This window comes from Oryctolagus cuniculus, chromosome 12, assembly GCF_051225735.1.
Source record: "Oryctolagus cuniculus isolate XC-2025 breed Fujian yellow rabbit chromosome 12, ASM5122573v1, whole genome shotgun sequence".
Classification (NCBI taxonomy): Eukaryota; Metazoa; Chordata; class Mammalia; order Lagomorpha; family Leporidae; genus Oryctolagus; species Oryctolagus cuniculus.
In genome coordinates this window covers 3,802,379-3,829,697 of record NC_142878.1, presented here as the reverse complement: position 1 = coordinate 3,829,697, position 27,319 = coordinate 3,802,379, and the positions used below count along the sequence as shown (strand labels likewise).

The following is a 27,319-nucleotide window of genomic DNA, read 5'->3' as shown; positions in this document are numbered from 1 at the left end:
GGTGGGAGGTATATATTTGTATAGTCCATAGATGTTTCTAGAATAATATGCACGAGGAGGGAGGAGGGAAAGTGGGTACCCACAGGACAAGAGTGAGAGATTTTTTAATTATGCAATTTTTTATATTTTCAATTTTGTGAATATATCAATTATTTAAAATTAATTTTTAAAAAAGCCTTCCAGGCGTTGAATTGGTTGTCCGAAGGCTGCCTGGGAGGTGTTTCTCATCGTCGAGGAAGCAGCCCGAGCCCCATTGCTGTCGGCAGTCCTGCAATCCAGCATGGAACGCACCTGTCTCAGCGCTTCCATGAGTCCCACTAATGGAAGCTGCACAGGCCCAGCCCAGGGCGGCCCTGCCACAGTCACCCAGGGACGGAACTCACATGGGCAGAGCCCAGTGAATTTCCCACGAGACTCTGCGGGATGAGATGAAGGCCGTCTGCCCCTGGGGATGGCGTTTTGTCATTGGTCAGCTACAGCCTCGGGGGGAGAAGGAACTTCCCGAGTCCTCTTCCTACTCTGAGCTGCTGGGCTCTTGCGACAGAAGCTGCAGGGGCAGGGACCCAGAGGCGAGCCTGGCCTTGCCACCAGGGCCCCTTCTGGAGGGGAAGGGGGGTTGGAAGCAGATTTCTTCCCCCATCATCTCTGTTCCGTACAAGATCAATTCATATTTCACATTCGCCTGGAAAAAGGAGAGGAAGAATTACTGGCAGTCATTTCCTAAAGTGGTTTTCTTATTCATTTTTTAAATCTCCACTTTTGACAGGGCCATCTGTAAGTTTCAAGGGCTGGGGAGCAGCTAAATGGCCTTTAAGCACCTGCCTCTCAGCTCCCGGAGTGGAATAGAAAAGCAGCCCCAACTCCGTTCTTCCTTGGGGAATCCATCGCACACCTGCTGGGGAGCTCACTGGAAGGGACGGTGGACGGCTGCCTTCATTCCTAATCATACACGGAGTTTCTACATTTCTCTCTCTCTCTGCACAGCCACTGCCCGTGCATTGGCGACCATCCAGGGAGCATCCTTTCCAAAGACCAGGATCCCCACAGCACCCCTGGAGTCGTGGGGGGAGGCGACCCCATCATCTGTGCTTATTGCTTGAGTAGGAACAGTGGCTTGGCTGGCACCGTGGCTCACTAGGCTAATCCTCCACCTTGCGGCGCCGGCACACCGGGTTCTAGTCCCGGTCGGGGCGCCGGATTCTGTCCAGGTTGCCCCTCTTCCAGGCCAGCTCTCTGCTATGGCCAGGGAGTGCAGTGGAGGATGGCCCAAGGCCTTGGGCCCTGCACCCCATGGGAGACCAGGAGAAGCACCTGGCTCCTGCCATCGGATCAGCGCGGTGCACCAGCAGCAGCACGCCAGCTGCAGCGGCCATTGGAGGGTGAACCAACGGCAAAGGAAGACCTTTCTCTCTGTCTCTCTCTCTCACTGTCCACTCTGCCTGTAAAAAAAAAAAAAAAAAAAAAAAAAAAAAAAAAAAAAAAAAAAACAGTGGCTTGCTTTAGCAGCATATGGCTATGTGGTCCACAGACGCAGTACCCTGATGCCTCCACACCAGCAAACACAGGTGCAGGCAGAGCCTTGCTCAGACAGACACGGTGCCTGCTGCTCTGGCCATGAGCAGACCAAGATGGCACACTTTCCCAAGACGCGTTCTCACTCTGTTTTCAAGATTCCTGTCGAGAGCTGAAAAACAACTGTTTCTCTTTTTACTTCAATGCTGCTAGTCAGCGCGATCACAGATTTATAAACGGTTCTTGCCGTGAAGAGCCGCTCCCACGTAGGTGGGGCCATGAGGAAGGTAAGGAGCCCCTAAAGGAGGTTGCGTGCAAAGAACCAGAGGTGGAGGTGGAGACGCCGTCAGAGTGGGTCCTGGGAGTCCAGCAAGGGAGGCATCAAGCACTGGCCAAGCATCAGAGGCCCCAGGGACAGCCCCAGTGATGGCACCCTGCCCATCTCAAATCGGTCTTTCCCCATGACCAGCATTATTTCTGGAAAAGCTTTGTGCATATCAGTTCTTTCATGGAAACAGGCAGCCAGCCGAAGCTTGACAGCGTGTGCGTCCACAGCAGAGATCCCGGGATGTGACCAGTGTTGCACACACACTCAGTGCTGCAGATGCACCTGCTTTGTCTAAGCCCTCATGTTACAGGAGACTGGAGGGGAAGTGGAGCTAGGATTTCAATGGGAAGGCAATGATTCACCGTGGAGTAAATAGCAAGAGGAGGTACGGCTGCAGCTGGAGTTTCTAGGCTGGGATACCCGGTGCTGTGCTGCACTTCTACAAACAGGCAGAGGGATGAGGAAGGTGGAGGAAGGAAGGAGAAAGGAAGAAGACACAGAGCTGGACAAGTTTCCTCATACCCTGCTTTTGCATGAAAGAAAGAGTTCACGATGAATGACATGTGTCCATCACACATGGCCGTGCACTCGCTTCTTCACATGACCCGGGTCGTGAAAGGGAACAGCGCGTTTCTGCAGGGATGAGCCGTGCAGGGTGGTAGAGCCGCAGCTGGCAGAAGGCATTGTCCGTCAGGTCTGCACAGAGCCCAGCCATCCCTTCTGTTGTTAACAGCACGTCAGTGGTTGCTTCTCACAGGAACCTTTAACACCAGCAGGAAGGGGAGCCAGAGGAGGGAGGAGAGCGTAACGGAGTTGGGAAAGAGTTCGGAACCCACTTGTCAAAGCAGCTGGAGGCTGGTGCTGGAGGAGCTGCCCCTCAGCCCAGCATTCACAGGAGGTCTGGGGTCAGCTGCCCTTGAAGACCTGGGTTGGCAGCTAATCCAGCCACAAGGCAGACAGGGAGAATGCCCGGGCAGGCTAAAGCCCACTGGTGGCACCGGCTGGCGACCTCAGCCTTCCACACGGCCTCTGAGCAGCCCCTCTCCTGTTCCGCTCTCTCCTGCCTCCCTCTGGCTACGGCTGAGTCCACCAGCTCTTGCTTTTGATCTCCCGCGGCCTCCAGCATCTCCATCCACAGGACACAGAGGAAAGAGCCTGGTTTTCCCTGGTCCCACCCCTGCTCGTGCCCCTCAGAAAGGTGTGTCCGAGCCTCCTCTTCCATCTGGGCTCCTGGGATTGCTAATACCTGCTTCTCAAGGTGGCCATGATTGCCTGAGGGGGAAACCAGCAGGATTCCTGATCCAGTGCCTGGAGTACATTGAGTTCTTAATTGGAGTCGATGTCTCTGCCCCTTCCCTCACCTGTAAGTCGGAAATCACAACACATGGCTCAGGGGAGGGCAGTGAAGGTCGGAGGAGATGGTGTTTGTGAGAGTAATGCAGTGTTTGCTTAGTCTGTTTAGGTGGAGTGAGTGATTTTTGACAAGTCCAGATGTTGGGAGTAGAATGCTCTGCATTTATTTCTCTAAAATTGGGGAAAGATCAAGATTGGAAATACAATGCTCCTTCAAAAAGTTCATGGGAATGCTATTTATGAGAAAATTAGGCCAGCGCCGTGGCTCACTAGGCTAATCCTCCGCCTGCAGTGCCGGCACCCCGGGTTCTAGTCCTGGTTGGGGCACCGTATTCTGTCCCGGTTGCTCCTCTTCCAGTCCAGCTCTCTGCTGTGGCCCGGGAAGGCAGTGGAGGATGGCCCAGGTCCTTGGGCCCTGCACCCATGTGGGAGACCAGGAGAAGCACCTGGCTCCTGGCTTTGGATTGGTGCAGCACGCCAGCCACAACACGCTGGCCATGGCGGCCACTTTGGGAGTGAACCAACGGAAAAAGGAAGATCTTTCTCTCTGTCTCTCTCTCTCTCTCACTGTCTAACTTTGTCAAAAAAAAAAAAAGAAAAGAAAATTGTACATGAATTTTGGAAATTTTTAGCACCAAATTTAGTTAATCATTTATTTTTACTTATTTGTTTATTTGAAATTCAGAACCATGGAGAGAGAGGGAAAGACAGAAAGAGGGAGCGAGAGATCTTCATCTACTTCCAAATGGCCACCGGAGACAGGGCTGGGCCATCCTGAAGCCAGGAGCCAGGAACTCCATCCAGGTCTCCCACATGGATGACAGGGCCCCCAAGCACTTGGGCCATCTTCCATTGCCTTCCTAGTTGCATTAGCAGGGAGCTGAATCAGAAGCAGAGTAGCCAAGACTAGATGGGCTGCTGATGCCACAAGCAGTGGCTTAGCACACTGTGCCAGTGCCACAATGCCAGCTCCAAACTTTTCTTTAAAAAAAAAAATACTTGCAGGCAGAGAAACCAAGAGAGAGAGAAAGCTCCCTTCCATTAGTTCATTTCCCAAAAGCACACAATGGCCTGGGACTGCCATGCAGGTGGCAGGAACCCAGCTATGTGAACCATCACTGCCGCCTCTCAGGTCCGCAGGGGCCAGAGGCTGGAGGCAGGAGCAGGAGCAGAAGCAGGCCCCAGCACTCTGATAGAAGCTGTGCACCTGAACCGCGAGGCCAGATGCTCACTCCTCCACATCGTCACTCCATTTCCCATGAGCTGCGTGAAGCCCCCTCCTTCCCGTTAATACAATGTACACGAAGACCTGGTTAAACAGCAGTGGCGAACCCTGCATTTCTGTGGCTGATGTCGATGGGTGGTGCTTGGGTGGGAGCCTCCGTGATCTCCTGGTTGGCACCTCTGCCGGCCAGGCCTGCAGCCCTGCCCTCCTCGTCCCGTTTGGGAGGTTCTCAGGCTGCTCCACGTCTCTTTACAGATCTTCTGTGTCTGCAGCAGGCCTCTTGCTGACCTGACGTCTGGAGAGCCCGGGGTCTTTGCATCATTACTGTGCTATCCCATTGGCCTCACAGTCACCACCCCAAAGCGACTGCTTACTTTCGATTGTCAGTGTACCAAAGACAATATACATTCCCAAAAAAGGGAGAGCCCCTCCTTGACCACACCACGTCACATGTCACCTGGAACAACAGCAGGTCTCAAGTCCACAGGGTCCCTAGGGGAAAGAGCTGAGCCCTAGTCTCCTGGCTGCCTGGCCCGCCTTCAAAGAGTTCAGCATCCATCCAGGGAGATCTCTGTGAAACCTGGTAACACCTCGGCCCCTCCAGCGACATGGCACAGCCCCACCCCTCCCCTATATCTTCACCTCCAAGCACTGAGGGGTAAAGCTCCCCGGAGGGCCTCCTTACACACTCCATGCAAACCAGTTCATGCTTAATCGTGAAAAGTGCTACCAGCTCATGGAGGTCGGCGCCGTGGCTCACTTGGTTAATCCTCTCTGCCTGCGGTGCCAGCATCCCATATGGGCACTGGGTTCTAGTCCCGGTTGCTCCTCTTCCAGTCCAGCTCTCAGCTGTGGCCCAGGAGGGCAGTGGAGGATGGCCCAGGTCCTTGGGCCTCTGCCCCGCATGGGAGACCAGAAAGAAGCACCTGGCTCCTGGCTTCCGATTGGTGCAGCACTAGCCACAGCGGCCATTTGGGGGGTGAACCAGCAGAAGGAAGACCTTTCTCTCTGTCTCTCTCTCTCTCACTTTCTGTAACTTTACCTGTCAAATAACAGCTCACAAACACCTGAGCACTACTTAGCTGCAAGCACAACACACACACACACACACACACACACACTCAGGAGATTCACAGTCACAGGGAGGTTTCTCCTCTGTTAGTCTGTTTCACCTGTTTACTCTTCAACCGCCAGGCACTCTCTCTACTCCTGTTCCATCAAGGCTGGGACATTGCAGCACAGCAAGATGAAGCCTAGGTCTAACTTACTTCCAAAGCAGGAGCCCCTTCGCACTCCTTTCTTACTGTCGGCTTCACAGATGCCAGAGAGAGGCCTTCAAACTCCTCTGCCAATGTCTCAACGTGGTAGGGGGTGGGGACACTGTCTGGAACTGCAGTGTAGACGAACAACCTACTTCAATTTACCCTGTTTATTTTTAAGGCTAAAGAAAGCAAAAGCAGGCTGGGTACCTACTTAACTCAAAAGATTGCCTTATCAGGGGCCTGGCAACCAAAGCTGGGTGAGGCTGAGTGACCAGTCCCCTGGGTGATGGAACCAATTCATTTGCTTATTCATCACCCCTGTCTCATTGGTGCGTGGGGTGTAGACGCTCCGTTTGCAGACACTGCTGTATTTCACGCCTCATCTGCATGGCGTTTCCCTTCTCCGCTTCCTCTCACTGCAGATCCTGCACCGTGCGAGGCTCCCCTGCTGGCTTCTCCGTCCCGGCTGGCATCAGGTCATGTAAAGGGTGCACCATGAAACGGAATCAGGGCCGCGCTCTGCCCAGCTATGTTTTCCCAAAAATTCACATTTTACTCTTTATGGCATCTTCAGCTTCAGTAATTGGAGAATAAATGCTTCTTGTTTTCAAAGGGTGGTTCTTAATCAGACTCTCAAAGGGAAGCATTGCCTCCTGGACAGCTTTTACAATAAAAATAATAGAATAACAACGTCTGAGATGGGAAAGACGAATGAGCTCCTTCACTACCTCATCCCTTCTGGCTCTCAGAAGCGCTGTGCGGGTATACTGGGCCTTCACACAATTTCTCTCCTTACCAATGAAACTAGGCAGAAAAATCCCATTTTAGTGTGTTAATACAAATGTAACAAAAATATAGCATTTCAGCCATTTTTAAGTAGACAGTTCAGGAGCATTAAGTCCATGCTAATACATGACGACCACCACCACCCGTCTTCCCAACCAAAACTCCACGCCTACCAATTCCTGACGCCCCACTTCCTGTCTCTTCTCCAGGCAGCGCCACTGTGGACTGTGCCTCACAGAGCAGACTCTCACACTATGTCCCTTGTGTCTGATTTACTTCAAAGGTCACACTTTTTATCCAGAGGGCAGTATAGATAGAAGGAGATAGTTGATGTTTTGGAAATGAGGCCGTAAGTTCAAATCCCATGTCTTCAACTTACTCACTCTGTATTCTCAGCAGAAACCCTCCAAGCCTGTTTCCTCATCAGCACCAAACAACGGCTTCAGTAGGCCTGAGTCGTGGGCTGTCTTGTGGCCACGTGGACCAACGTGCCCACAGGCTGTCACAGGATAGGGAGCGAATAGTCAACAGGCGGCATTTCCTCTTCTAGCTGCTTAAGGAATCTAGATAAATCCAGATGTTGCACTTGTAAATTATTACAGTCACGAGTCAAACAGTTGTTCATATACCCATCAAGTTTAAAGTGAAATGAACTCTGTAAAACAAGAATGAACAAGAACATCTTCCTCAAAGACTTATTGCAGCAATAAACAAGATTAAATATGGGAGTCTGATTTATAAAATTCAGTAACAATTGATCTGAACTCAATCAGAGGGGTCCAGCATGGCGGCAGACGATCTGGGATTTGCATGATGGAAGCGATAGAGCTGTTGGCATCCGTAAGACGACAGAGAAGAACAGCTGGTGCAGAATCAAAGGAGAGGGGTATAGACCTATGAAGATGTCGCATTTTAGGGCAGCGCTGCGTAGATTAATCCTCCGCCTGCAGTGCCGGCATCCCATATGGGCACCAGTTCTAGCCTCGGCTGCTCCTCTTCCGATCCAGTTCCTAGCTGTGGCCTGGGAAAGCAGTCAAAGATGGCACAAGTGCTTGGGCCCCTGCACCTGCGTGGGAGACCCAGAAGCAGCTCCTGGCTCCTGGCTTCAGATCAGCCCAGCTCCAGCCGTTGTGGCCATTTGGGGAGTGAACCAGCAGATGGAAGACCTCTCTCTCTGTCTCTCCCTCTTACCGTCTGTAACTCTACCTTTATTTATTGACATAAATAAAACTTTGAAAAAACAGATGTTGAGGAGAAACCTGTGTCACAGGCTATTTCTGTCTTGGGTTAGAACAAGCACCAAGTGTTATCTGCACCGGCGTTTTCATTTCACACGGCCGGTATGGCTCTCACACCATTGCTACAGCTTCTATTTCACCAGGAGACGGCTGCTTGTTTTACCATCTCCTTGGAAAACAGCTTCCAGCTGCTGCTGTGAAACTTTCTCCTGCACAACACTTTGTCATGATTATTGAGCCCATTCTGCTTCTACCACTTCTGAGAGAGCTTGATACCTAAGAAATTCTGCCAGCGCCGCGGCTCACTAGGCTAATCCTCCGCCTTGCGGCGCCGGCACACCGGGTTCTAGTCCCAGTCGGGGCGCCGGATTCTGTCCCGGTTGCCCCTCTTCCAGGCCAGCTCTCTGCTGTGGCCCGGGAGTGCAGTGGAGGATGGCCCAAGTGCTTGGGCCCTGCACCCCATGGGAGACCAGGAGAAGCACCTAGCTCCTGCCATCGGATCAGGGCGGTGCGCCGTCCGCAGCGCTCCAGCCACGGTGGCCATTGGAGGGTGAACCCACGGCAAAGGAAGACCTTTCTCTCTGTCTCTCTCTCTCACTGTCCACTCTGCCTGTCAAAAAAAATATATCTAAGAAATTCGCCTGGGTTGTACAGTCTGCAGAACCTACCTTCCAGCTCACTGAGTTAAAAGATTCTGGACACAACACTCCACCAAGACAGGAACTATATCTAAGGCTCTAGTGTGCATACCCCAATAAACCTATCTATGACAAAGATACAGTGAATTTGATATATATTTAAGAGTACAAACATTTTGAATTTCTGAATTAATCAACTCATAAAATCATATAACATATGCACATATATCTAAGTGAGGCCTCATGACAGGAGCTAGGAATTCAATACTGCAGCAAGTTAAATAATCCTCCAGAGACTGTTGGTCTTTGCAGATGTGATTAACTAAGAATCCTGGGATGTGGAGGTCATCCTGGGTTACCTGGTCAGGTCCTGCATGCAATCACATGTGCTGTGTAAGAAGGAGGCTGAGGGGATCAGGCCCACAGAAAGAAAAAGTCCCACGAAGACAGAACAGAAAGAGCTTTGAATGATGCAGCCACAAGCCACCAAATGCCGACAGCAAGCAGAATTTGGGCAAGACAGAGTCTCCCCTGGATCCCCAAGATGAGAGTGGCCTGAGGGACACCTACTTTTGAACCAGGTGTTTTAGGTCTAGAATTATAAAAGAATAAAGTGCCGTTGCCAAAGCCATTAGGTTTAGGACAGCATATTCCAGCCGCGGCATGCGGGTCACATGAATAATCTAGGAAAGACAGTAGGATGTGTTCCCTTGTGAATCTTACTCTGGAAGGGAAAACAGAAAGTCGCACAAGCGTGGCGGCAGCCTGTGATGGCAGAGAGGACAGACGGGAAAGGCTTCTCTGTGCACACACTAGCAGAGTCGGAGAGCGGTGGTCAGAGAGGGCCATGCTGGGAGTGCTTAGGGCGAGATCTAACCTCGGTTGCAGTTCCATAACAAGGCGCAGTGCACTCTTGGGTGTGCAAGAGGCCATGGACAGCATTCTGCGCTCCAGCCCTACAAGCAGCCCAGGGGTACAGAAATCTCCCTAAAGACAATGGCAGACTCTAAGGTTTCAGGTCAAGGCATGATGCGTTAGATTTCATTTTTTAATGGAGAACTTTGGTTTCACTAAGAAGAATAAATAGACTTGGGCTGGACTAGGATCCGTTGGCTATAATCCCAGCAAATGCCGACTGTGGCTTGTGCCCAGACCAATGGGGGGACACTGAGGCCAGGGGAGGAGCCAACACTCGCAAGAGGCACTTGGTTGGAGGAGGACTCTGGGATTGACTGGATTCCGAACCCAAGAATGAGAAAGCTCGGAGCCTGGGTGGCCCCATTGCTGAGACAGAATGTTGAGATCTCAGGGGGTATTTATGAACTTGCATTGGAGTGCGTTAAATATGGCATTCTGGAAAAAAATAAAAAGATCTGGAAAATGGAGATGTAGATAAAAGCTCAGAGTGTCAGTTGGCCCACAGAAGTAAACGTGGGATTGGCTTGGCCAGGAGGAAGAAAACGAGTGAGGAACAAGGATGAGGTCCCAGTGGGAGCCTCTGGACACTCAGGAAACACCGACTCACAGCATCTCCCAGGAGAGAGGCTGTGCCCATCAGACAACTCTCCACTTTTTAAAAAATATATATTTATTTATTTATTTGAAAGGCAGAATTACAGAGAGGGAGAGAGAGAGAGAGAGAGAGAGAAAGAAAGAGAGGTCTTCCATCCACTGGTTCACTCGCCAAATGGCCACAACGGCTGGAGCTGGGCTGATCCAGTTGTGGAATAACTGTGCCAGAGAAGGACCCCAACTCAAGGAATTGCCAGGGCCGTGCTGTGGCGCAGTGGGTTAACGCCCTGGCCTGAGGCACTGGCATTCCATATAGGTGCCAGTTCAAGCCCTGGCTGCTCCACTTCCAATCCAGCTCTCTGCTGTGGCCTGGGATAGCAGTGGAGGATGGCCCAAGTCCTTAGGCTCCTGCATCCGCATGGGAGACCCGGAAAGGCTCCTGGCTTCAAGTTGGTGCAGCTCCAGCTGTTGCGGCCAATTAGGGAGTGAACCATCGGATGGAGGACATTTCCCTCTCTCTCTTTCCTCTCTGCATAACGCTTTAAAATGAATAAGTAAATCTTTTTTAAAAAAGGAATTTCCTTCTAAATAAGGAACTTCGCACATAAAGAAAAGTATTCAGGGGTTGGTGCTGTGGCTTAGTAGGCTAAGTCTACATCTGCAGCACCAGCATCCAGTGTGGTGGGTTCTAGTCCCAGCTACTCCACTTCCAGTCCAGCTCTCTGCTGTGGCCTGGGAAAGCAGGAGAAGAGGCCCAAGTCCTTGGGCCCCTGCACCCACATGGGAGACCCAGAAGCAGCTCCTGGCTCCCGGCTTCGGCTCAGCCCAGCTCCGGCCGTTGTGGCCATTTGGGAAGTGAACTAGCAGATAGAAGACCTCTCTCTCTCTCTCTCACTCTGCCTCTTTCTCTCTGGAACTCTGTCTTTCAAATAAATAAATAAATCTTTTTTTAAGTGGATACTGAGCAACGTCCATGGGAAGACAGAAGGAGTCCTATCTTCTTCCAGGCCGGGGCAGTGTTTGCATAGATTGGAGAAGGCTGTTCAGGCAAAGTGACTGTGGGCTGAGGTTTCACAAATGGAGAGAAATCCCCCAGCACCAAGAAGGGGACAGCACAGAAGGCAGGCACACAATTACACGATGCTTATGAGATGAGAAAGTCCCCGACATCTTCAGAGAGACCCAGCTTCTATAGCCAAGAGGCCAGATTCTGAGAAACCTAACCACCAGACAGGCGATTTGGACTCCAAGGATTCCAGCCAGGAGTGGCATCTGACCTGTCTTCTTGACCTGCTGAATCTGTGCACAGTGGTAGATAACTGAGCCCTTGCACATCAGAGACCACCTGATGAATCCCCCGCGAGCCCCGCTCCATCTCCATGTGAACAAGAATAAATGAAACAGGCTTGCACCATGAGATGAGACTTGGCCTTTTTCTAGAACCTTCTGAGCAGCGGAGGCTAAGCAGGGACGAGGGAGTCCCCATCTCTGCCTGCCGTCCTCTGGGCTCTCCGCCAGTCTCATCCAGACGGCGAAGCCCCGCTGGGTGACCACGTTTGTCCCTTCTAGAACTCCAGGCCTTTATGACGCGAACGCTCACACCACATGTAACGGGCACTAGGAAAACAGACTGCTGCGGTCAAACAGGCTGTGGTCTCAGACTCTAGTCGACACCGACGGCTCTTTTCCACACTGTGGCTCTCTCTTCACCACACAACATCTCTGAAGCACCTTGAGATTGGGCAAAAATAAGACAGTTTTGTGATTCCTCAACTAATAATTCTATCAACTGTGCAGCCTCTTTATAATACACTTGCTAAACTTTAATTAATATCAACCTGTACCTTGATTCCCATAGCAGAAGATCAGACCGTTGTCATATATCAAACAATAGGAAGTTAATTTTGTTTGTCACTGCTTTCTGTTAGAGCCAATATTTCATTACTCTTGGAGTGGAATATTTATTGGGGAGTAATTTTACAGCTACATATAACCATCATCCTTCTTCAAAATGATAAATTTCAAAGGTCAAGACCTGTATATAAAATTGCACTATACAGTGTAATGATTTAGAAGAATGGTTCGACCATCACTGGATTTATGGAGCAGGCATGAGCTCAGACTTCTCCAGTGGTGAAGAGGAGCAAGGCCGGGAACAGCAGCCATTCATAAAAGGCCAGGGTCTGCTCGAGCCGCCCCATCTCTGGGTCAAGATGCACACAGACTATTACAAATTCTCTCGTCACCTATTAAAGATGTAAGCACCGCAAGATGCCAAAGCCCTGGCTTAAAAGAAAGGAAGGCTCATGCCGTCTTGCCCTTGGCTCGCAGACCTCTAGCGGAATGACGTAATCCTGGCATAAACTGGTCGTTAATGTGATGAAGGTCACACCCCAGGCAGACGGTGGAGGAATCCTTGGGCACAGGCTAGGGGACGCTGTGCACTGTTGAGCTTCATTCACGGTTGATGGAGTGATGAACACGGCTCCGACCAGAGCTGACCGTGAGCCAGGCGCGGCACCTGAGAGCCCTTTCACCTTCAGGAACCTGTTCTTGGTTTTTAGGAGGGGTCGGTTCTCTTTTCCACCCCATGTTGTCTGCTCTTTCCTTTTGTTCTTTCCGGTATAACACCAGGAAAAGGGCGAAAACAAAGCAAGGTTACACTGCATCAAGAGAAGCAGCTTACAAAAGAAAAAAAACAAGAAGCGGATGATTTGCTGCACCTACACAAGGTCAATTGCAAAGCAGATCGACTTTTCCCACCTAAACTCTCGGGCTTGGGCTCGGGGCAGCAGACCCTTAGGACACCATTTTCGATATTTACACTAAAGTAAATGCAACATTTATTTTGAATCCCTAAACATACTGAAAATGAAATCATCAAAGACCAAAGATAAAAGAATCAAAAGCCAAACCGCAAAGAATGCTACCCACACCCCAAAATGGGTATTTAAAACAGGCTCGGCCCCCGTTTCTATCATTTGAGCAGTAGCTATCAGACAGGCTGAAGAGATGGACAAGGAACTCAGGGAAAAGGACCTAAAGTGACCAGAATTTACTGCTAACCAACTACGTGGCCAGTTTGCCAGGACGTCCATGCAGAAGCCCACTTCACACATCCAACAGTGCTGTGAGACACACAGCTGACTTCCTAGTACAGATCAACCCTTGGCACGGGAGGTTCTGTGAGCTACACCACAACACACAGGTGGGAGGTGACAGAGTCCCGATTCCCACGCAGGTGCGGGAAAGCCTTGGGTTTTTTTCAGCACGGCCTACAGCCTCCGCCATAATCTCCAGTCATCTGACTTTTAGCCACACTCTTACTCCAGGATTCAAAACCTAACGAGACACAGATTGCAAGCGACAGTTCCTCTCGACTCCGCACGGAGGAGCAGGAGAGCCCACATGTGCTGTGGGCAGGTGCTACTGTGGGCAGATGTCATCAGAGATCTACTAAATTAATGCAAACCCCAGTTCTCACCAGCGAGGTTACACCGGGCAGCCATCCAGTGCCCACCGCACTTCCCCCAAACTCTCCCTCCTTGGATTTCATGGCTGCCATCTCTGAGCTCTTCCCAGAATCCTTTGTTGCTCCACGACGTAGTCAGTGAGGGACAGAAAAAGAGATGAGAGAACAGGGAGGCATGAGCGGGGCTCTGTGTGCCCCACGTGGGCTCTGACTCATCTCCACACGCACAGGAAGAGAAACTTCTCAGAGGCAGCAAATTTGAAAAGAGACAGAGTCACTGGTGATGAAACAACTCATACTAGGAAATGCTTTCAGAATTTATCTTCCGCTCAGCTAGCCAAGAATTCTGTGAAACACAACGTATTGAACCTGGAAGGAATTTACCATAGCATTTTGTCTCTGGGTTAGCAAAAACACAGAATTTTTTTTTTTTTTGACAGGCAGAGTGGACAGTGAGAGAGACAGAGAGAAAGGTCTTCCTTTGCCGTTGGTTCACCCTCCAATGGCCGGCGCACCGCGCTGATCCGATGGCAGGAGCCAGGTGCTTCTCCTGGTCTCCCATGGGGTGCAGGGCCCAAGTACTTGGGCCATCCTCCACTGCCTTCCTGGGCCACAGCAGAGAGCTGGCCTGGAAGAGGGGCAACCAGGACAGAATCCGGCGCCCCAACCGGGACTAGAACTCGGTGTGCCGGTGCCGCTAGGCGGAGGATTAGCCTAGTGAGCCGCGGCGAGAATTTTTTTTTTAAATTTGGTTCATTTTACATTTTCTAAAATGAATACGCACTGTTTTAAATGGCAAAATGAAAATCAATTTCAGTTTAAAAAGTAATTGGAAAAAGTTTCTATTCTGATCATTTCACCCAGAAAATCCTCTGAGAATTTTGTGCTATGCACACCGCGCGATATTGCTTTCAAGATTACCCCTAACAGATCAGGTTACGCTGGGCAATCAATCCCAGCTCAGGGAGGAATTTTCTTCCAGGCCTTTTGGCAGGAATCTCACATGCATCTCGCCTTCCCGGGAGAGTCCGGGCAGGGCCTGTGCTCATGTGTCCCCATCTATCAACTTCTCACATTTGACAGAGATGCCACCGCACAAGAACGCAGCAGCTTCCGAGCAGAGCCGCCCCAAGCCATCCAATGACGCTCCTTCCAAAGCACAAAAGAAAGTCTGAGAAGGACAAGAAGAACCCACATTAAGGAGCAGCGTGGAAAGGATCCAGATAGAAGCTGAAACAGCTGTGACACCAACGACGTCAAAATTAATTTCTTAGCTTGGGGATTGTTTCAGAACAATTACAAAGAAGCCACAGAGAATTCCCACGCAGCTACCGCTGACTGCCGGTGCTGCTCACATCTTCCGTTGATGTGGGGCATGTGTCGCGGCGGGCGAGCCAACATGCACACGCTGAGAGTCCCTGAGGACCACGTTCTTGCAGATTTCCTCAGCGTTCAGCTCATGTTCCTTTCCAGGATGCCACCCAGGGTCCAGGCTATCTGTAAGCTTCGTGTCCCCTTCCTCTCTGCATGGTTGGGCAGTTTGACAAGTTCCACATTTTCTTTTGAAACCTAAAGCACCTGTTGTCTTTGTTGCCCTGATATTTTACAGACTTAGATATGACTGGACACTCCCAGGAAGGTAGCTGAATCCCTAAAACATATATAAGCTACCCAGATCCATTCTACTGATAAGCAAGTTAGATAATAAGAGAAAATGTTGCCCCCTATTTGTAGAAGAATGAGTGTTCCTAGTCCACGCAGCTGTCTGATAAATGTTCAGGAGGCAAAGACCATCTGGTTGGATGCGGTTGACATCCAGTGCCTTTTAATAAGCAGAATTCAAAGGCAGGATCTACCCGCTCAGGACGCACCGAAGCATCCAGACCTGATGTGGTGCAGGAAGGAGGAAGTGCCGTGACATCTGGCACCCAGGACCCAGCGTGGCGACTGCACACGCAGTGACTGGACAAACATGAACGATCAGAGCCCGGCTGGAAGTGGCTGTGGGCTCAGTCCCACCAACAGACCTTAATTTCAGAGGCAGAGCTGAAAAGCGGGCAAAGTGAAATCTACCGTCAATCTAGAAGAGCGTAAGCCAAATTCAGAGCACCAGGATTCTTTTGTTTTCTTGTTTCCGTCAAGCTGAGGCTTTTAAAAAGACACACACCTCCGGGCTGGAAGCCAATCAGGAGGGTGTCTACTCATCAGTTGTGGAGCCTTTAAGGGAAGTGACTTCAGCTTCCCAGCGCTGGTCTCCTCCTCTGTGTAAGGCAAGGGTTGACAGATCCCATGTAGATTTGCTGAGAAAAGTAAACAGCTAATGTCCAATCAAAGAGTCGTTGGCCTGATGGGCCAGAGACAAGACATGGCCACCATCTTCATCCTCAGTAACTTCATCAGCAAAGAGGACAGTGTTTATTGTAAGGAACTTCCTTAGAAGCTCCCACTTACGATGGCCCACCTCAGAGTGTCCCCGGTTCACGCTGCGGCACCTCCAAGTGTGGATTCAGATCTTGTCCTGGGCCAGCGCCCTGCACCCCATCCTCCCTGACGATGTGGGTGGCCGGCCGGGGCAATGCAGCTGCAGGGAGCTCAGATCACACCGGACACAGCGTCACTCCGAGGTGTGCCAAGTGCCGAGGGCCAGGTGCAGCGGGCTCGCCGTGTTTAATGGATTTTCAACTTGCTGTGATTTCCACACACAGTGCACGAACCGGAAGGTTTGAGACGACAGAGATGTGCTGTCTCACAGCTCCAGAACTCAGCAGCCCACAGCCGTGGCGTCGGGAGGACAGGGCTTCCTCTCTAGTCTCTCCGGCTCCGTGTCTGTCCCCTCCTTTTCTCGGGATGGCAGACAGGTTGCCTGGAGGCCCTCAGCTCCGCACACACCTTAATTACATCTACAAAGATCCTGTACCTTAGTAAGGTCACATCCTTGGGAGCCGGGAGTTAGAGAATTCCCTGGTCTTTTGGGGGGACACAATTCGACCCACAACACTGCTTAGCACCAGGGAGGCACGCCCTTCATGAGGGAGTGGATGGATCATTGACTAAAGACGGGAAATTGGCTCTCCTGGGACCAGGTACAGACAGGCAGGTGGTGCCTCATTCTTCTGAAACCACAACTATGCTTTAAAACCCTGTGGTTTCTTGGCACCCACAGAATTCTGCCTTTTTAAATCCATGATTAAATAATCCCATGCTAAATCTCACAGTAATTCCCTTCCAGGGCCCCGTATTTGTATCCAATTATAGAAAGCCCTAGCCAGGGCCTCAAAGGCATAATTTTAAAACCGTTTTTTTCCTTCTGCGTTAGCTGCTGCAGCGAGCATACTAATTACATGACCCTCCATGCACCTGTGCAGCATTAATAACTTGATGGCAAACCAGCTCTTTGCAGCACCAAGCAATCCACGGGGCAGAAGAAACCGACAGGGTCCGAGAGAGAAGCTGGCTGCTGGTTGTTCTCTGCCTGTGACTTTTTAGCATACGCATTTCTCATAAGCATCTTCACTTTCTCACCTTTGTCTCTGCTGTGGGGCGAAGTGAACGGACGCATTGGAAACCGTACAAACCCCAGCTTTGCGGCACACTGGGTTTGGACTTGTGCATTGCCACTTGCTTCTCACTTCAAAATCTTGGGAAGGTAGCAGCAGCTTCCAAGGTACTGAGCCCAAAATCTCGGTGGGTGTTTCATTTTCTTGGCCAGAATTAGCGCTGTCTTCAACCCTCACTGCCTTCACACACAACCCACATGCCCTTGTACACACTCTACACGCATACAGACACATACACAATGCACAGATATATAAAATACATAGATGTAAAATACACACACGCATATACTAGCACATACACACAGTGCCTTTCTTCAAGCCAGTAGATGAGGAACACCACCAACCCATTTGCCCGTCCTCTTGTTCTTCCACTTAGCTAGGAAGCTGCTAAATTAGACTGCCTGCTTATTGCCCAAAGAAATATAAAGCGGGAGGGGTGCAGCTCCCGCATCGGGATTAGAGAAATCATAATATCCACTAGCCACTGACTTCACGCACACCCACTTGTACTTATAAAAACAGCAAAGCATGACGTCCTAAGACATGTTTGCAACTCTGCCCCTGAGGATGGAGCCACAGGTGGAACAGGGTGTAGGAAGTGACTTGAGAGCTGGGAAAAAGGAAGTCCAGTTCTGGAAGACTCCCTCTGGACATGCGAAATGCTGGCGTTCTGGGCTGCCTGCTGTGGCTCAGTCCAGCTTGGATACCTTGGTTCTTGCTCCAAGGTACCAGCCAGGAGCCTAGCTCCACCATTTTGCTAGGTGTAAAAACAAACAGGATAGATCATTGGTTTTAAAGGAGATATAACTTATAATGGCATCTTTTAAGAAATAATGGCTTCCCTTCCCTGTTTTTGAACATTCATTATGTGTCAGACTCTGGGCTTAAGGTTTTGTGCACAATACTCACAGGATGCTATAGAGCAGGTTTTTCTTTTTTAATTCTCAGGTTACTGCTGAGAAAAGCAGAGTGCAGAGAACTTGGTCGCCTTGTGCAGAATAACACAAATGCAGGGAAGAGCCCAGTTCTAACCCACGCTTATCGGAGCCAAACGCTCCAGCGCCTGAGAGTTTGCCGCGTATAGAATGCATCCCCGTGGCTGGAGAGCAACAATCCTGTTCGGAAGTGAGAACGCGAGACCCACTGCAGAGGCGGTCAAATGATGACCCTTGCAAGGCAGAGGGCGTGGGTGTTCCCAGGCGTGGCCCCGTGCCCGTCCCAGCAACACCCTCTGGCCTTTGCTCTCCTTGATTTTCGCTCTCCCTCTGTACGTTCTTCCTTTGTGCTAGCTCCAGTGGTGACGTCTGAAGTAGGACTGGAGCAGCCACTCTCCCAGGGCGTAAACATCTTTCTCAGCCAGTGTCTCAGTCTAAGGATTTGGGCGCTCATGGGTTTTTCTGGCGATTAAAGAACCCAACGTGTCAACCCACTGACCTAACAGTGCAACCAGCTTACAAGGAGAAAACAATATATCTACCGACTCCAGTGGACTGGGGTATCATCACCCCCTCTCTTCTTTTTCATATGTAGTTTTTTATGCATTTTATTACCAGCAGATCCTGCCCTATTTTAATGCCAAGTACCACGAACTTACAAGAATTTTAATGGGTATACTTAATCTGAGACTTTTTGTCCAGATTTAAGGTTAAGCGGATGCCACCTCTTAATTGGATTTTTACTCTTAGACACTTGAACCACTGATTTGTCCCTTGTTAAAGAGATGAGTTTTAAGTGGCCATTTTTCACTCTGTTTTATCTTTTCCTAAAAGAGGCTTAAAATTGATTACTTTTTAAAAATATTTATTTATTTATTTGAAAGGCAGAGTTGCAGGGAGGCAGAGGCAAAGAGAGAGAGGTCTTCCATTCACTGGGTCACTCCCCAAATAAATGGCCTCGACAGCTGGAGCTAGGACGATCTACAGCCAGGAGCCAGGAGCTTCCTCCAGTTCTCCCATATGAGTGCAAGGGCCTCAGGACTTGGGCCATCTTCTGCTGTTTTCCCAGGCCATAGTAGAGAGCTGGATCAGAAGTAGAGCATCCAGGAATTGAACTGGTGTGCATATGGGATGACGGCACTGCAGGCGGAGGCTTTAACCACTACGCCACTGCACCAGCCCCTAAAATTGACCACTTTCTAACCTGTGACTCTGTTACATCGTGTTACTGCTTGCAAACTGGGCCACGTCTTTTCTGAGCTCATCACTTTCTTACGACAACTTATTGAATGCAACCAACAACTCCTGTGGCAGCACTGGTTCCAACATCTTCCATGACAGCCGCACTTCACCAGGTTCGTGACTTGTCCACAGTCATCAAGGGTGGCAGTTGTGGCAGACACAACTCATCATCTCTCAAGATTCAAACAGAGTTTTGCCAACAAGCAACTAGCCACTCTGCCAGTGTCTCAAATTTCAGATTTCTGCAGCTCAAATTTCACAATCGGCAGTGTCCAGTTGCAAAGTAGTGTCCCCTCAGTTGAGATCCGGAAATCGGGTGTTGGTTCTTAAGCTTCACCCTGGACCTGCCCATCACGTCTGCTGTATGTCAGTGATCAAAGCAAGTCACACAGCCGCACCTGAATTCAAGAGGGCGGGAAAGAAAAAACCTACCTAGCCACCGTGTGCCCGCGAGTCAGAAGGAACTACAAAAACGGTCAAATTGACAACAGTTCCGTGTTATCACCTAAAGTCCGGTGTACTCTCTTGTTCCTCTATTTGTCTACCCTTACATTTGTAGCATTTTGTCTTAACTATTGCCACTTCTATTAACTTTTGATGGTCAGAACCGTCTTTATGTTTTGTTCTTATAATTTGCTATTCTTGGCACTTTTTAAATTTATGTAACATTTAGAAGCAACTTCCCAATTTCCACATGAAAAAGCAGCCTTTGGGATTTTGATAAAGAACACGTTTAATCTCTAGATCAGTTTAGGGAGAAATAATACCTTTATGATATTGAGTCTTTAATTTCATGAGTACATCATTTGCCTTCATTTACTTGGTTTTCTTTCATTTATTTTAATACTGCTTATATTTTCTATATAGAGTTGATACATGTTTTGATAGATTTATTTACATTTATTTGATATTTTATATTTACATTTTATAAATCATACTCTAAATTGCTGTACATTTTATTTCTAACTTTCTGTTGATGGACTTTAAAACAGAATTGATGTTTGTGTGTCAAATCTGTATCTAGCAACCTTGAAATTTTTCCCTAGTAGTCTGTTTATGTATAGACGCTTTTGGATTTTCTACACATCCAAAGCATATTCTCTGTGAATGACAGTTTTAATTTTCTTAACTCCAGTTTCAACTCCACTGTCACTGAGCTGGTTGGTCCCCATAGTCAGTGTTAATAGACGTGTCCAGAACTCATCCTTCTCTTTCTCAGTTTTGGAGAAAAGATGGTGATTCCTGGTTTTTTTGGACTGTGTCTAGCAGATTACAGAATTCTCTCGCTATTAGTACCTTATCAGAGTTTTCTTTCTTTCTTTTTTTTTTTTTTTTTTTTGACAGGCAGAGTGGACAGTGAGAGAGAGAGAGAAAGAGATAAAGGTCTTCCTTTACCGTTGGTTCACCCTCCAATGGCCACTGCAGCTGCGGCCGGTGCACCGTGCTGATCCAATGGCAGGAGCCAGGTGCTTCTCCTGGTCTCCCATAGGGTGCAGGGCCCAAGCACTTGGGCCATCCTCCACTGCACTCCCGGGCCACAGCAGAGAGCTGGCCTGGCAGAGGGGCAACCGGGACAGAATCTAGCGCCCCGACCAGGACTAGAACCTGGGGTGCCGGAGCCACAGGCAGAGGATTAGCCTATTGAGCCACGGCGCCAGCCCAGAGTTTTCATAATTAATCACATAGAGCTCTATCAAATGATTTTCTCTATAGCAATTAAGATGATCATACGACTTCCTCTTTTTGTGAATGCTATGAATTACATTGACCTAACTAAACTGGATTTCCTTGTAAGAATCTTACACATTGCTGAGTGTGTTTGCTAGCATTTTTCAGGATTTTTATGTACTGCTTCCTGAGAAAGAGTCAACTACATTTTTCTCCCTCTTCTGTAGGGTCTTGTGAGGATTTGGTACCAGGCTTAAGTCGGTCTCACTAAATGAAGTAGGAAGCATTCCCCGTTGTTTGTCTTCTGGCGCATTTGTGTAACGTTGGCATCATTTCTGAGGTAAATTCTGTGCGGAGTATTTTGGTGAAGCTCTCTGGTTTGTGACTTTCTTTGTGGGAGAATTTGAAACTGTTGGTTCATTTTCTTCTATAGATATTAGACTACACAGACATCCACTCTGGAGTTTGTCCATTTCAGCAAAATGTTCAAGTGCATCGGAATCTCGTTCAGTAAACCTCTAATACAGTTTATTTTCCTGATGGGAACTTCTGAAAGCCTGCAAATCCTTAATAGTGAGTTTGCTGTGTCATTCCTAGCACTGATTATTTGTACTTTCTCTCAATTTTTCCTGATCATTTTTGGCATGGAGTTATTGGTTCTGCTATTTTCAGTATGCACAAACCTGACTCTCTTCTATGGGTCAGTTCTCCTAACTCATCTAGTTTTTCTACCTGCTAACATGTATCCAGGGGAACCAGCTTCCTTGCCATTCCTGAGACAGGACCCAAGCCCACGCACCCCGCGGCTTTGTGCTGACCCTCTCCCATCACCCCGTCATGCCCTCAACTCTGGGCATCTGATCCCCTGGCATCTCCGCAATGAGCCTCCCCCCCAGTCCTGAACCTCCACCACCGGGCCCTCCTCCTCTTCCTCCAGCTCTGATTCTCCTGTTTCTTGTACCATTCTGCAGGATTTGCTACTTTGTAGCTGTTCTCATTTCCTACCTCCTCAGAGAGAGAGGAAATCTAGGAGCTCCAAGCTCCCTGTTTTATTCAAAGTGTGACCCGAGTCCCTCCCACTGTACCTGCACACCAGGGGCAGGCACCCCTTTAAAGATGTTCAGTAAACCCCGCACAAGGAACATTGCTGTGTGGAGCACATGTGGGAGAAGAGATGAAAGAAATGCAAACAGAGAAGACAGATGGCATTTTTCACTTGAGAATCTGTGTTATTGGAGTTAACCAGCTCCATGACCAGCCACAAAAGCACGCCGCTGATCTGCTGAGAATTTCACATCGAAAGCCATCAAGGGAAAGGAAAAATAAAATAATTTCTAATAGTTTGTTACTACAGTGACCTCCAAAATCCAGTTCTGATGAACTGAAAATTAAATTTCAGTAGCACAAGGCACCATCTACAATTCGCAGAACGTAGAGGTGTTTAAGATGAGCAAACCAACACGGCCCAAAGTAAAATCAATCAACTATCTTGAATCCATATTAAAGAATGTTCCAACATGCTTCCCGTAACTCTTTTCTCACAAAGCAATGTTTTTGCAAGTTCCAGTTTTCTGAAGGTTTTTCCTTCTGCTTCTGCCTCGCCAATGCTTCTGGCTAGATTAGAAAGCAAGGACCCACAGACTGGTGATCACACGTCACCTTCATCCCAGGTCGTCCTCTTAGCTGGAGCCGCTGGCCAGGCCCTGCCTCCCTGGGAATGGACTGAGCAGGGCCACTCCCCAGTTCCCTGCACGTCTGGGAGGCCCTAACTTTCCAGGACACGGTCGTGGTCGCCACAGTCTGGTGAATATTGTCCCAGGAACACAGTCTCCAGTTTGTTCCTTTGTTTGCATTTTAAGGAGAATGGCAAGTCTGCTTCATGTCTTTGTCATCTATTCATCCTAAATTTGAAAGAAGCACCTGCAGTCACTACGCAGCCGTACTCCCAAGAACGTGCTTTGACAAACTGGCCCAGGGAGTGGACGTTTGGCCTCCGGCTAACACGCTGCCATCCCACATCGGAGAACCTGGGTTCAATTCCCCGCTCCAGCTCCTGCCTCCAGCTTCCTGAGAGGCAGCAGCGATGGCTGAAGTGACTGAGTCCCGCCACACACGAGGGCCACGTGGATTGAGATCCCACCTCCTGACTGGCATTTGGGGAATAATCCAGCAGAAACGAGCTGTCCGTCCCTGTCTCTCTCTAGATATCTTTCTCGGCCTCTCAAATATTAAAAAAAAAAAAAAAGATACCCAAATCAGTGTCATTTGTGTACACTAAAGCCACTGCCCTGCTGAGAGTCCCCTCTGTGTAGCAGAGTCCCGGGACCATCCCCTACCGGGAGGCGACCAGTCCTTGGGCTCAGCTGCACCTGCTGAGGCAGTACGGGGGCACCGCGGTGAGGGTAGCGGAGACAAAGGCGGTGCCGTGGGGAGGAAACAGCATCGCCTGCCCCACACGCCGAGTAACCGTGTGTGCTGCACCTTCCTGGGCTTTCAGCGGGTTTGTCCTCCAGGAATAAAGCGATGACACCCACCCAGTCTCTGGTGCACTCAAGCCGATTGGATCAGCATCCGTCAGAGGCCCCGCGGAGAGGCCTTCTCATGTTGGGGCTGAAAGGTGAGGGTGGAGGGGACAGAAGCGTCACAGGGCCTCTGGAGAAGGGAGCCCGGGAGATGCTGAGCGGGACTTGGGTCAGAGAGCAAGAGGGGCCCACGTCCTAAGAACATTCTCTCCCCGGGATGTGGCTGCTGCAGTCAGGAAATCCAGGAGGAAGGGAAGAGGATGGAAGAGCAAGGGAGGGGGTGGATGGAGGAGGCACGGGGGCAGAAAGCAGTCGAGCCCAGGGCCATGCAGATACTCTATGAATTCACTGAGTTTGCCTGCGTGGTTGCCTTGTGTTATCAACTCACCACTTCCCTCATTTACCAAACAAGGAACCCGGGCTCACGGACGTGAAGTCTCTGGTGGCAGAACACGTGTGTAGTAAGGATGCTTGTGGTAGAATGAGAAAGCCATTCCAACATGGCCACTGGCAAGTGAGTGTCAGATATTCAGAAATGGCTTTGGAAACCCCCTGGGAAACCCCCGGCAACGGAGCCTGCCTGGCAACAGGCAGTGATTGGTTAGGGCAAAAACCACCCCTTGACCAGATTGGCTGTCTCGGCTATATAAGCTGCTGTACCAACTGAAATAAACGAGTCTGCAGGCTGCTCACCTCTGGCCTGCTTTCACCCAACTCCGGGGTCTGTGTGGTGACTCTGTGCCTCTTGCCCCCACTGTGCTCCTCCTCTCAGAACAAATACACAGCAACAGACGCTCGTGTTTGAACCCAGACCAGTGGCGTCCAAACGTAGACCTCTTTCTTCTCTAAATACTGCAAGCAGGGACTTCCCCGACAGTACCCACCTGTCCCCTCTCAGAGCCAATCCTCTTCTGGTCCAGGCTCACTGGTCTCCTTCAGTCCCCTCAACACTCTGCCCTCTGCCCCATTTTGATGCCACCCACTGCGATGCACAGGCCTGGACTCTATAGCTCCTTCTCCTGAGCGTGCATCACTTGCAAAGGAGCCCACGCATCAGCTTGGGTTTCCGCACACAGAAAAAAGCCTCCTTCCTTCTGCGAGCTGCAGAGTAGTCTGCATTTGCTCCCTCCTGGGAAGGCCGGGATGCTCAGAACCACGCGTGGCTTCCAAGTGCACGCCCTGGCTTGCCCCTGGGAAATCGTTGCGCCCAGCAGTGACTCCTCCTGTTTTATATTCCTTCCATGCTTCCCTGATTACACCGCCTGTCTGAGTGCATTTTTGCACGCACACTCCATGGGTGAGGCTCAGGGAACACTGCAAGTTTGAGCTTCGTCTGAGCTGCTCCACTCTCTCCACCCTCCTGGCAATGCAGAGAACATCCGGCAAACACCGCGTCCCACAGCACCATCACAAGACGTGCAGTGTCCAGTGTCCCTTAACACACAGATGAGCGCTGTGTTTGCAAGGAGCACAGGGACAGAGACAACTCCCTGAGCTCAGCAGTCAATGGCTCACGCGTGTCACCAGAGCACTGCCCGCTGGAGAGCTACGGCGGGCGCTAGTTGCCTTGCTCACACCGGTCTCACGGTCTTGCAGTGCAAGGCCGTCCTCCTCAGCTTGGGTAGGCTCCTGCTGCCTCCCACACCCGGAAGAAGGAGCTCAGTGGTGTGGGTGCATCAGTCGAGAGGGGTCAGGCCGCAGCCTGGCAGCGAAGCGACCAGTGTCTCCGTGGCTACAACAACAAAGGTGCACTTCTCTCCTAGCCCACGCGTGCATCCATCACCGAGCTCTGCCCCCACCCCCCACTGCTCAGCCCAGGCTAACAAGGCAGCTGCCCATGGAGACGTTGCCCATCCCTGCAGTGCAGGGGAAGGCAGAGTTTCCGCCTGGCTGGGACACACGTCCGTTCACTCGCAGTCCAGTGGCCAAAGCAAGTCACATGACCACTGGCATCCTGCAAGAGGTGAGGAAGTGCAGGCCCACGGCGGGCCCAAGAGGAGAGCTGGGAGGATCCAGTGGATTCCATGACGGTCACGTGACTGGGTCAGTCTGTCCTGCTCTTGCCATCACTCGTGACTCGGCTCTGTCACTTGGTTCTTCTTCCCTTTGCTCCACCTGCCTTAGGATCCTGAAGTCCCTCAGGCCTCCCTAACAAAATACCACCGATCAGGTGGCAGAAGCAACCAAGATTCGCTTTCTCATGGTTTTGGGGGCTGTGAGCCCTAAATCAAGGCGCTGGAGTGTTGGTGTCCTTTGAGGCCCCTTGGCTTGTGGACGCTGTCTTCTCCCTGTGTCGTCACATGCCCGTCCCTCTGTGCATGGCTGTGTCCCACCCTCCTCTTTCTATACAGACACTGGCCACACTGGATTGGGGTCCACCCCACAGCCTCCATGTAAGTTCATCGTCTCAAAGAGAGTCGCATCCCGAGGTGCTGGAGTAAGACTTCAACATATTAATTTGGGCAGGAAACATTTCAGCCCATTCACCATCAGTATTCACTCCCCAAGGGTTGGGCCTGCTTTCTGCCTCCCCAGCCCATGTCCTGCACAGCAGCCATGGAGTTCTGTGCACGTGGTCAGGGAGGAACTCCTGCTGGACGGGATGACCAAGTGCACACATCTCCCATTCTCCCACCACAGGGAGCAAGGGCTGTACATGGCTGGACTCGCTGGCTTCCCACGTTATGGAGTCAGCGTGAGAGCGGCTGGGCAGAGAGGGAGCGAGCAGTGTGGTTTATGCCTCAAGCGCTCGGGGCTTCGGTGCCAGTTATAAGAGGGGTGGTGGGAGAGGCCAGAAGCAAGGGTGTGCACAGCCTGCCGGCTCCCCGTCCTGAGAGACGGATAGCCCTGCCCCAAGCAGGCACCCAGGGCGCCCCTTAGACAACATCAGCACTGCACCTCAGATCCGATCACGCAGAGGTTTCACACTGCTCATGGAATGAACCCAGACTCCTCACCATGACCTACAAGACCGGCCGTCCACCTCTGCATCTGGACATCTCACTCGCTGGGGTCATCATGGTGCAGGCTCACTGGTCTCCCTCAGTCCCCTCAACACTCTGTCCTCTGCCCCATTTTGATGCCACCCACTGCGATGCCCAGGCCTGGACTCTATAGCTCCTCCTCCCCTGCCCACCCCGTGCTCTCACTATTGCTAATCGCTTCTCATGCTTCAGCTCACCCCCTTAGACATCGCTCCCTGGATCCCCCGTGTAAATGATGTCCGCCTAACCAGCTCTGCCCATGCTTACCCGGCTGTTAGATTCATGGCGCTCATCACAATTATGATAGTCACTCTATGTGCACACAGAGAGTGGTGCAGGTGTCTGATTTGTGGAGCACGTGGTGGGGTAGTTGGGTAGTCTGATGGCCATGGGATCCCCTCAGTACCATAACACACCATTCTGACATCAGAGGTTACTATTCCCGTTGAGCACCTGAGCTGCATCGGCTTAGGATCACTTCCAGGAGCTGAGTGCCGTGAGGCCACCACCTACCTTCCAGCGTCCCGCGCTGGAGCACTGGTTCGAGTCCTGGCTGCTCCACTTACAATCAAGCTCCCTGCTAAGGCAGCTGGGGAACAGTGCAAGATGGCTCGCGTACTTGGGGCCCTGTCACCCATGTGGGAGGCAAGGGTTGCGTTCCAAGCTCTTGGCTTTGGCCATTGTGGCCTTACAGGGAGTGGACCAGTGAATGGAAGATCTCTCTTTCTCTCTCTGTATTTTCTTCTCTCTCTCTTACTCTCTCCCCCCGTCACTCTGTCTTTCATATAAATAAAATAAAACCTCAAGAAAAAGGTCATATCCAGAATAGAAAGTGTTACAAGATAAGAGCATGGCAAGGCTGGGTCCTGAGTTCCCCACAACACGCAAGTCCCTGCCGACTCTCGCCCGGGACAGCAGCAGGAGACTAATCTCCAGTCTCTAAGGCAGTGATGTCCACAGAGCCACCTGCTCCTGACCCAGCTGAAGGCTGAGGCCACTCACTGCTGGCATCCACCAGACACTGAGGCCTGGAGGGGACCTGCGGCTTTCACAGCTTCCAGGAGGACAGTGAGAAGCCAAGAGGC

The 27,319-nt window shown here is 50.6% G+C and overlaps 1 long non-coding RNA gene across 1 annotated transcript in view; it reads right to left on the bottom strand.

Annotated features, from left to right (window-relative positions):
* Positions 1 to 320: 320 nt before the first annotated feature.
* LOC149122917 (uncharacterized) overlaps positions 321 to 27,319 on the bottom strand; it is a 31,024-nt gene continuing 4,025 nt past the window's right edge. The window contains exon 3 of the long non-coding RNA XR_016218496.1: positions 321 to 682. This is a non-coding gene — a long non-coding RNA (uncharacterized LOC149122917). The remainder of the gene's footprint in view (positions 683 to 27,319) is intronic.